The 12,276-nt window shown below is 33.8% G+C and overlaps 1 long non-coding RNA gene across 2 annotated transcripts in view; it reads right to left on the bottom strand.

Moving 5' to 3' along the window:
• LOC136038287 (uncharacterized) overlaps nucleotides 1-12,276 on the bottom strand; it is a 156,325-nt gene that overhangs the window by 80,606 nt on the left and 63,443 nt on the right. For both annotated transcript variants that reach the window (XR_010620173.1, XR_010620174.1), the window contains one exon: nucleotides 5,562-5,696. This is a non-coding gene — a long non-coding RNA (uncharacterized LOC136038287). The remainder of the gene's footprint in view (nucleotides 1-5,561; nucleotides 5,697-12,276) is intronic.

Raw genomic sequence — 12,276 nt, 5'->3', positions numbered from 1 at the left:
TTATTGGAATGCAAAATGACGAGGGGGCACTGGAAAAATTGGCAAGGATGGCAATTATCATAACCAATTCTGAAATGGTATATTTAATGACCGAATGGGTCATTGTAATGATTGCATGTTTCCTGGGGGAAGAGGGCTATAAACCACTCAAGTTTTATGCCATCTCCTTCGGGACATATTTTTAAAAGGTATATTTGCTAACGTTTTGTCAAACCGAGGACCTCCTCCAATTTTTGGTAAGATATTGAGGCACAAGCTGTAACGTAGATGAAAGACTGCCAGAAAGTCGAGTTTCCAGTAATAAAGGAGCAATTACGAAGCTCTTTGGGACAGGTAGCGAAAGAAAAGGGTTTGTCTCATAAACTTTTTAAAAGATGGGATACCAGGGGAAAGGTTCATGGGCAACTTTTTAAAACGAAACAATGACCGGACAGTGATATTGACTTATCACTATAATTATTTGTGCTGTTTTGATTCCCTAATATATGCTTCGTTTTCTACAGACCACGAAACGCGTGAATTGGCTGTACAGTTGTTGGAAAAGCTTTTGGAGAGTGATTCCTCGGCACGCTTTCTGTTCTTACTTTCTCTATCAGCCGCAAGCCTGTTTTCTTGCTTTTCTTGTGATTCCTCGGCACGCTTTCTTTTCTTACTTTCTCTATCAGCCGCAAGTTTTTTGGCATAGACTCTTTGAGCAGCTTCCTCGGCTGTTGCCATTGTAGGTTCTTCAGTAATTTTACAATTAAACATTTTTCCGTCCACGATCTTCTTACAATTAAAAATTTGTCTTTTGAGCAGCTTCCTCGGCTGTTGCCATTGTAGGTTCTTTAGTCATTTTACTATTAAACATTTTTCCGTCCACGATCTTCTTACAATTAAAAATTTGTCTTTGAACGATTTTCTTAAATACCTTTAATGACGTCATCGTCATAACAAACATGACGACAACTAACTTCATGACGATATGATGACATGACGTCACTCGACAGACCCAGAGACAACTTATTTATATATATATAGATTACAAGCTCGATTATTTTGTCAAAAAACAAATGTTTATTTATGTAATTAGTACAAACTCGATTATTTTGTCAAATAACTTACTGAAAATTAAAGCGCTATAATTTAACCTTTTTTTTTCAAAATTATAATGGAAAATTATACAGGACAAAAAGTTACAAATTCAATCACCAACCAAATGTATTTCTACCTAAAGAAAAGATGCGATCTTTTCTTTATTCATTACACTTAAACATGTTAACTAGTTGTTCATAAACATTTTCCAGCCAAAGATTAAAGTAACAAATGAATTGGTTACGGTGCGCTGAATGGGATGATACTTAACATACTGCCTCGTGCGCTGCATGGGAAAACACTCGATGCACCGCGTAGCGCCGTAATGTGTGCCACATAATAGAAAACTTAATGCGCTGAATAAGAAAATACTTAGTTCGCTGTATAAAATAAAAAATAATGCGCCGTGTAGAAAATAATTAATGCGCCGCATAAAAAAATTCTGGTGAATTATCAAATATATATTAAAGATAACATCGAAGACAACAACCAAATATTCGAACTGAACTTTAAAACTTTAAAAACTTTAAAATTTCATTAAAATTAGAAAATAAAAGAGTTGATTAAAAAGACCTATCTTTAATATTCCAAAATAACAAGAAATCTGTAATCCAGATATTTCAAAAACTAATACTTTAGGTTTTAACTAGAAAATGAAATATATAATTCTCTGGAGAATAGGAAGTTAATTTACTTTATACCAGTTTATATCAGTTTCATAAACTAGTGCTATTAACATTTAATCTTGAATCTTCCACTTGGTGGCAGTAGTGAAAAAAACTTTTTAAGGCGGTGTAGCTCCAACACAGTTTAACCCCACCCCCATCTAAAATTCAACAAAGAATCGTTAATAATGAATAATACTTTAAAGTTTTGAAAAAATATACAAATAAATAATAAATACAATTCACAATCCTTTAAATAAATGAAATAAAAATCTGATTTATACTAATCACTGAAGTAACATTTTCTAGAAAATGAAGTTGATAACAATCTTGATAACCCTGCGTATTCATTCCAACACGCAAGACATCATAAAACATGGAGTAATTTTCAAGCATGAAAATTTACTTCTAACCAGTATCAACGCGTGGAAATTATTTATGAAACTAGATCCTAAGCTATTCGAAACTTTATTCCAACAAGAAATAAGACTAGAGAAAAATACCTATGACCTAAGGGAATCAATTTTTCAATTCCTAAGATCGGACAAGGGACTACACGCAAGCAAAGTACCCATAAGGAGAAAAAAGATTTGCCTACCCCTACTTAAACAAAACTCAAGACAAAGAAAATAATAGATTATTTCGATGTAAAAATGGCCAAAATTGATAAAGCCATAGGACTTAGGAAAGCCATAGAAAAAAGGAGAAAAAAATCAACTAAGGAAAACCAAAACCCAAATACAAATGATATAGAAAACACAAGCATAAACAAACCAATTAAACCCAATTAAGAGAAAGAAAATGTTATGATGGACAATATGCACTTTTAAATGAGTTACCCACAGTATAGAATTTCTTTAAAGAATTGTGGAACAGACCAAAATCATCTAATACGGTCGACAAGTAACCAATAAAAAAGGAAATAAATTTGTCTGAAATAAAAACAACTGAGGTCAAAACCGAACCCATTGCAAAGATTCCACAAGTTACACAAGAAATCATTCCAACTGAAGTCCAAACTGCTGTAATTGAGTCTAACCTTGTAACACGAAACAAGAAAATACCAAAAACAATAAAGGGTATAGAAAACATAAAAGTAACGTCTAATACTACCAATGATAAAGCTAAACCAAAATATAAATTTAAATGCCAGTACTTCTGCAGGATAATAAACGTTACAACAGAAACTACAGAAAACAACGAAACCTTCCGCCTTCCGAATATTACAAATGATAATAATATAGAGATGACCACTAACAATGTATCAGAAACTTCAAATGTACATCGAAGAACTATGAAACAACTACCTTCTGAGAATCCAGTACCCAAAACAAAGAAACTACACCCGAAACTGAATATACTCCAAGAACGGGAGTTGGAGAAACATTCCCCAAAACTATAGCCACGACGACTGACCCGCAACCAATGGAATTATACCTCAATAACAGAAATTACTACTGAAAATATCCCTAACATATTAATACCAGATAACCACGATAAAATCTTGATAACAGTAAGACAAGCAGTAAGGTCAACTAGTTGAATATGGACTTCTACAAGAAAAGGAAGAATAAAAGTTAGATGGCGAATGCCTTTCGTTGACGCCGACAATGGGAGAACGCAGTGCATGGATGGAGACATAAAGTGCCAGGATGATTATTACAGAAGAGAATGTTGGACAATTGATGGTTAGAAAACTTGTGCTCGACTGGCAATGGCTGACAAGCCAGCAGAAAATGAGTTGGAACTCCTCCCAGAATTAAATATAGAAAATGCTTATAAAATGCCTACTCACCAAGCCTTCCTGATATTATACAGACAAAGGCTGGAAGCATTATTTGAACTTTTTAAGGCAGAAATACAAAAATTTAACAAAGCATGACACGAATATTTGAAGTATTTTTCCGTAGAACAAAATATAAAAGATCAACAAGCATAATTTCAATAATTTGGGAACTTGCTTCTCGCTTATTCGGTTTACGTTCGTACAAAAATAAAAAACCTAGTTGTATTTTTAAGTAGCCAAAATTTGGAGGGCAACTCTGATCGTCCGATCAAAACTATGAGAAAGCCATTTAGCCAAAATAAAGATGCAAATTTCGTTTTAATGATTCATGTGCGGTGATCACAACATACATTAATTCAAAAACGTTCAGAAAATAAATAAAAAAAAACAACTTTTTTTTTTAAATAAAAGTAAGAAAAAACTTAAAACGAACAGAAATTATTCCGTATATGAAATATTGAAGTATATGTATAAGTGTAAATAGTGATATATGACATATATGAATATTGTCCCCTCCTCAACGCCTCGCTCTTTACGCTAAATTTTTTTTTATTGTTTTAAAAATAGATCTGTGACAAAGAGTCAAACTTTAGCGTATAGAGCGAGGCGTTGCAAAGGGGACAACCCCTTTCATATACGGAAAAATTTCGGTTCGTTTTAAGTTTTAATGTCGCTCTTTACTTGCAATTAAAATTTTTTATTTTTCTATTGTTTTTATTTAGGTTTTTTTTAAATAGATAAAAGTCGATTCCGAGGTCAGCAGGAGACATGATCATTCAATCCCAAAATCTAACTTTTCTTCACGAAGTGTTTCGTGACTTCACAAAAGACTCAAAACAAAACTTGAAAAATACACCTAAAAGACAAATCGTGTAACAGAAACAAAAGGAGATTGTTAGGTGTGAAGACTTTTTGAATTTGGACTCTGTACAAATACTAGAACTCACTACGAGACAACTGAACTGCAATGACTATCCCTTCTTCTGGAAAATGAGCATCAAAGTTCAAGTCGCTCTGTAGATACAGACAAAAGGAGACTGTTGGATGTGAAGAATTTTTAAATCACTACTTTTTATAGATTCTGTAACAACTACAAAAACTCACAATTATACCAAGCTGCCTAACACGAACATAGCTAGGCAAGCTTCTCCTCCGTACCAACATCTCTAGAGCCACCCTCTTTGCACCCTTTCAGGAATTTCTAATTCCGCTTAGATCCACCGAAATGAACTCGCATGCCTAATTTGGAAACGACTTGCATTCCGTTTGGCCGTCGATAGTTGGCTGAAAGTAGAATAATTGATTGTCTGCCATTTTTCATTCGTAGCACGGGTCCTAGCCATCTCAACCTTTCTCTCATTCTAACATTTTAAAGCAGTATTGAATCCAAATTTCCCTGAAACCTATGGTTTGAAGCACAATTAGTCCTGCGGGCTCACTTAAAGGAGTATTTATCTTTAAATGAGTTCCACTGGTTGCGGCCAAGGATGCACCCCCTTCCGTTTTTAGGAAAACTCCGAACATTTATTAAAGTATGAAAATGAGAAATAAGGTTCTCCTGTTTTAGGATTTTCTAGCTTCCCTCCTATTCTGAACTTGCCCATTCAAAATAAATAAAGGTGTGTAAAGAAGAAGGTAAAGAATACGCCATTGGACTTAACAGTCCCTACCAGCTGTGCTGATCTCCGTTTCTTGGCCCTTCAGCAAGGAAGTGCTATGGGGGTGGGGGCCAACCATTCTGTTTTCGCACACCCTTCCTGTTTACCTTCCACAGATTTCTTCAGGTGCCCATTTATAGCTGGGATGATTCTAGATGAGCTTACAGAGTCACGCCACTGACTCCCGTCCCAAACTAAACAATTGGGTCCGTTTAAAATAAATATGACGAAATAAATCAGGCATAATAGCGTTTTTCCCGGCCTGTCAGTTTTACTGGTAGAGTAGTATTTTTTTTTAATATTGAAGTAAATATTTTCAATTTTCAATTGATCGAAAAAAAAGAAAAAGTAGTCATAATAAAAAGAGGTTTCAATTACCTGTCAATCCTTCGTAAGACCCCTACCCACTTCAATTGGGGACAGCCTGTCCGTGATTGGGTCCATTGAATGGGTGGAACTAAAATCAGGATCTTTTGATAGAGGTATGGATGGTAGGATGACGAACTTTGAAAGCTATAAATAGAATTCAAATATTGTAGAAAAATAGCAACTGCGAAATGGGAATAGTAACTGATTACTATGGTATATTAATCAAACTCCGCTCGTTTGAGGGTTAAGCATCGGGAGTCCCCAACCACCTCCGATAACCCCGGCATCCCCCATCCCATAATATGCGCATGATTTTACATTGGATAGACTCTGTCGTCCATATTAAACTACAGAACAAGATGCTTCCAGGTTAATAAACATGTTTTTAAACTGAAAGTATGGAGTGGCATAAAAACGTAAAGCTAACAGAGGCTAATCTGTATAGAAACGGGGTTCCCCCCCTCCTCAATACCACGCTCTGTGTGCTACAGTTTGACTTTCTGTTCCAATCATTTAAGAAAGACTCTTGCTTTATTAGAATAATAACCTTTTTTTAAGGTTCTAAATAAATTAAGAGCGCATTGAGGAGGAGTCAACCCTCCTCATTTACGTCATTATTTTTTTTTTTTTAAGTTTTAATGTTGCTCTGTAATTTCAGTTGATAAGACTTTTTTTTTTTAATTCTGATATTTTTTTAAATAATGCCAGGAAATCAAAGGGAAGGCTCCCTTTCCCAAAGGAAAATTCCTCGATAGAGATCCGCCCACGAAGCCTATATGAAGACTTTCTTCGATATGAAATCCCCAGGGCCGTAACCAGGATTTTTGCTTGGGAGGTTATTTTTTGGTGAGGGATAAAAATCTTTGAACATCAAAAATGTGAAACTGATATTTAATCTCTCTTGATTTCTGGGAATATTTCTGACCCACTCTGTTATTATGAGAATTTAGAGTGAAATTAAACCCCAAAATGAACAGAACTCGTTCCGAATAGGAGGGGGACTTCCCTTTCCTCGTCTCCACCACCATCTCATGGTTTTAGTACCTTCAGATGATTCTCATTCGATCAGAAATTGAGAGTTCTAGTCCTTTTTTTAGGTCAAAAGTGGCTTGAAACCAGCCGGCTGTGGATGAGGGAAGGGGCATTTTTGGACAATGACAGGGTGGAGGAATAAAACATAAAAAAGGAGAAATAAGTCTCGCTGTAATAGTTTGAGACGTCCGATTTTCTACGTTTTTGTGGCAAAAAACAGAGCTTTTTAGTGAATCATCTGACAGGATTTTATATAATGACTTTAAAAAACAAACAATTCCAACAAGGTTGAACATGTAAAGATTCTACCTTGTGTTTTACCCAATAATGTTTCCTCATATTTGTACAATGTCGAAAAACTGAGTACGGTGGTTCATAGTCGTAGAATGTTGAAAAACTGAGTACGGTGGTTCATATTTGTAGAATGTTGAAAAACTCAGTACGGTGGTTCAGTTTCACGAACTTTAGTTGCACGGGGGTTCGGTTCCACGGGGGTTCAATTATGGGGGTTCAGTTGCTGGGGGTTGAGTTACACGGTATTTAAGTTACACACATACCGTTTCAAACAGTTCGTGGTAACGAACTGAAGTAAGGAGCGACGAGGCTCAATAGTAAAAGAAACTCTAAAAAACGAAATTTTGATACTAAAAGATACATCAAAAGAATTGAATTTTTATGCTGATTTTAAATATATAAGTTTCATCAAGTTTAGTTTACCCATCAAAAGTTACGAGCCTGAGAAAATTTGCCTTATTTTGGAAAAGGGGAAACAACCACTAAAAGTCATATAATCTTAACAAAAATTACACCAACGCATTCAGCGTATCAGAGAACCCTATATTAAAAGTTTCAAGCTCTTATCTATAAAAATGTGGAACTTCGTATTTTTTGCCAGAAGACCAATCACAGGTGCGTGTTTATTTGTTTGTTGTTTTTTTTTCAGCGGTCATCGTATCGACCAACTGGTCCTAGAATGTCACAAGAAGGCTCATTTTAACGGAAATGAAAAGTTCTAGTGCCCTTTTTAAGTGATCAAAAAATTGGAGGGCACCTAGGCCCCCTCCCACGCTCTTTTTTTCACAAAGTCAACGGATCAAAATTTTGAGATAGCCACTTCGTTCAGCATAGTCGAAAATCTTAATAACTATGTCCTTAGAGATGAATTACTCCCCCACAGCCCACGGGGGAGGGGCTGCAAGTTACAAACAGTGACAAGCGTTAACATACAGTAATAGTTATTTGGAAGTGTACAAACGTTTTCAGAGGGTTTTTTTTGGTTTTGGGGGGATAGAGGGGAAGGGGCCTTGTGGGAAGATCTTTTCTTGGAAGAATATGTCATGGGGGAATACAAATTCAATGAAGGGGGTGCAGGATTTTCTAGTATTATTATTAAAAAAAAATATAAATATAAGTATTATTAATGAAAACTGAGTATTATTAAATATGAATATGAAATTTAATGAATATGAAATTTAATACTCATTAAATATGAGTATTATTAAATGAAAATATAAATATGAAAAAAAATTTTCAACTGAAAGTAAGGAGTAGTATTAAAATTTAAAACAAACAGAGATTATTACGCATGCGAGAGGTTCTTCTCCTCTTAAATATCTCGCTCTTTACGCTCAAGTATTTTTAGTAATTTCAACTATTTATTTTACTGCCTTTCTGATTCAGGGGTCATTCTTGAAGAATTGGGACAAAATTTAAGCTGTAGTGTAAAGAGCAAGGTATTAACGAGAGGACAAACCCCCTCACATACATAATAAAAATAGACGAATATAGAAGTTCGTTACGCAAGTTAATTCTTAAGTTACGTACATTTTTACTACTAAAAACATTTGATAAAAATTTAAAGTTATAGTTGTCTTTTTAAGTAGCCAAAAAATTGGAGGGCAACTAGGCCTCCTCCCCCACCCTTTTTTCTCAAAATCGTCTGATCAAAACAAAGAGAAAGGCATTTAGCCAAAAAAAAGAATTAATATGCTCATTTTAATAATTTTTGAGCGGAGAGCCAAAATCAAACATGCATTAATTCAAAAACTTTCAGAAATTAAACAAGAAAAACTAGTTTTTTTAACTGAAAGTAAGGAGCGACATTAAAACTTAAAATGAACAGAAATTATTCCGAATACGAAAGGGACTATTCCCTTCCCAGCGCCCTGCTTTTTACGCTAAAGTTTTTTACTGTTCAATAAAGTAGAATTGAGAGAAAGAGTCAAACTTTAGCGTAAAAAGCGGGGCGTTGAGAAGGGAACAGCCCATTTCGTACTCGGAAAATTTCTGTTCGTTTTAAGTTTTAATGTCCCTCCTTACTTTCAGTTAAAAAACTAGTTTTTTTTTATTAAATATCTCACTGAGACGATGTTAATTATCTCTGAACACAGACAGACTCCAGTTTTACTCGGATCAAGAACTTGAGTGTGGTTGCTATAACGCGCAAGTACCTTAAATAAACATAATTAAAATAATTTGATCATAATAATTAATAATAATTAAATAATTTTAATGATAAATAAATAACAGTCAAAAAGAAACTATTCATTATATAATAAAATTACAATAATTTCTTTAATATAAGAGAACTTTGTTAAAATTTTGCCTGGAAATTTTGTGAAAGAGGGAGGGAGAGACGATAATCAAGATTTTAGTACGATAGCTTAGTAGGCTGATAGAAGAAAAATTGTTAATTCTTATATTTTTCTGGTTTCCATGGTATTTAATTTATCATCCTGTTCATATAAGAATTGTTCATAAAAAAAATTCACTGCAAGTAAAGAAGTCTTGAAAGCACTAAATAAGCATAGCCCAGCGATTTAAGTGGGAACCTGAGTTAAGTTGGCAATTGATCTTGAGGGAAATTTAAATACTTTCTAAGACCCATTTTTTTCACGATAAATTTATAAAATTAAAAATACTGGAAGGTTTAATACGAAACTAAATACAAATAAAGCAATCCAAAGAATACACAGGCATAATTCAACATATTTAGCGTTCCCCCGTTTGATGCTCCATTTTTACAGTAATAACAGTAATTTCCCTATCAAACGTAACTTAACTTTTTTGTGTCCAAATATATACCCCATATTAGGCTATAAATTTCCAACCAGATTCAGCGTATCAGAGTCCTTCTTTGGAGGTTTCAAGCTCCTACCTGTTGATTTTTGTATTTTCTGCCAGAACAATGATAACGGATGCGTTGTTAGTTTTTTTTTTTGCTTTTTCTTCAGTGGTTATCTTATCGACCCAGCAGCCCTAAAATATCGAGAGAGGGCTCATTTGACCAGAAATTAAAGGTTCTAGTCATGTTTTTTATGTGACCAAAAATATTAGAGGGCAATTCAGCAATTTAGTATTTGTTCTGGCCTGGCCAGTCCCCTTTCTATAATCCTTTGTAGTTTCCATGATTTGTTATACTAAAGTATTACATTTTCATGATATTTTAGAATTTTTGATTAGGATAAATCTAATTACATTTCTGGAGTGTTGTCGGGCTAACACGTAAGTACCAAATTTTGAGATAGCCACTTTGTTCAGCATAGTTGAAAGGCAGATAACTATGACTTTAGAGATAACACGAAACCGCACAACCCCTGGGGAAGGGTCTAAGCCATAAGATTTCCCTATTGTTTACACATAGTATTTGTTATTGGTAAGTATGCATACATTTTTCGAATAAGGGGCAAATTTTCTGCAGGGGATTTTTCCACAGGGAGAATTTTCCATAGGGTGGAAAGTTTCCCGGAAGTGAATTTTAAACTGGGGGAATTTGCCAGAATTCCTATGCCAAATTCTTCTTATGTCTGGCTTTCTCTTTGTTGACTCAGTTTTACGCAGAAATGTTAAGGGTAATTGTTCGGGGTAAATTTTCACCAGGATTGAATTGTCTAAAGGATATATCCGTGGGGAGGAAACTTCCGTGAAGGTGGAGCCAGATTTCCTGTCATTATTTCAAAGAACTATTGGAAATTAAATAAGAAGGCAAGTTTTTTCAACTGAAAGTACGGAGCAACATTAAAATTCAAAACGAACAGAAATTACTATGGATATTAAGGGGTAGCCCCCTCCACAACACCTCGCTCTTTATGCTATAGTTTGAAATTTGTCACCATTCTCTCGGAACAACTCCTGGAACAAAAGGTTCGTTTAATTAGAACAGTAAGAAGCTTTTTTGAAATTACAAAAAAACTTCAGACTAAAGAGCACTGTAAAAATATTTACAACACGTCCCGAATTAAATGTAAACAAAGAGCGGAATCGAAGAGAAAAATTGGGTCAAAATGGGATATTTCCGAGCCGCGGTTCCCCATAAGCCACGGCACCCGGAATACCTCTCACAGTTACCCCCCCCCCCCCCCCGCCCACCAGGGAACGGTTCTTGTTGGGGTAAAGTAGAGTGGAAGTGCCTTCAAATGTGTTAATTAGGCAAAAATGTTCTGCATATTATGAAGCATGAATTATTCTCTTAACACTTTTCTTTTTCAATCAAAACAGCCCAATTTGAAGGTTAGCCAAATATCTTCATTTATGATTCTAAATAAGTTTTAGATTGCCTGATATAATTTCTTCCATGTCCTCTAGAGGGGAATAAATTCTGACAAAAGAAAATTTAAAGATAAAAAAAAAAAATAATTTAAAAATACTGCTCATTTATTTTTTCCTTGTCGAGAGCATCAAATCTAGTTTTACCAATACAAGTCCTTTCACTTTTGAAGCAGAACTGCTCTTATTCCTATTTAAATACTCCATAGAAAACAAACAACACAGAAACTCAAATTTAAAAAAAATTCATATCATTCCACTTTGACTGCCTCATCCAGAATGTGTGAGTCAACATGATTGATCACAGCAATATATGAAGATATTTCCAGGCATTGAATGAAAAAGGCAAGAATTCGACGCAAAACGTCTTCATATATAAAGCATGTCTAACCTGTTTATTTGTATGAATAAAATATTGAAAGCGTGCTTCCACATTAGGGAATACCATTCAAGGCGAGTCTGTGAACTTTTCCTGCTCATACTCTAGTCATCCGAAAAATCATGTTATTGCCAATGGTGTTCATAACGTATTGTCAAATTCCAGTAGGGTGCTCGGGAGCTTTCAAAGAGTTAGCTAACTGTAAGATTTCTAACTGAAAATTCTTGCATCTGCCTGAAGGCACTTTGAGGCCCTTTAAATGAACTTGCCTGATTGAGATGAATTTGTAGCAATTGGAATAGCGGATGGAAACAACCAGGGTCGCATCCAGGATTTTTCGGATGGAGGGGGCGGGTGTTAATGAAGATCTTTTTTGGGGTGTGTGGGAGATTTATAAACAGCTTTTAAGCTAAAACAGTATATATATATATATATATATATATATATATATATATATATATATATATATATATATATATATATATATATATATATATATATATATATATATATATATATATATATATATATATATATATATATATATATATATATATATATATATATATATATATATATATATATATATATATATATATATATATATATATATATATATATATATATATATATATATATATATATATATATATATATATATATATATATATATATATATATATATATATATATATATATATATATATATATATATATATATATATATATATATATATATATATATATATATATATATATATATATATA

This window comes from Artemia franciscana, chromosome 17 (genome assembly GCF_032884065.1).
Source record: "Artemia franciscana chromosome 17, ASM3288406v1, whole genome shotgun sequence".
Classification (NCBI taxonomy): domain Eukaryota; kingdom Metazoa; phylum Arthropoda; class Branchiopoda; order Anostraca; family Artemiidae; genus Artemia; species Artemia franciscana.
This window is presented reverse-complemented; position numbering and strand designations above follow the sequence as displayed.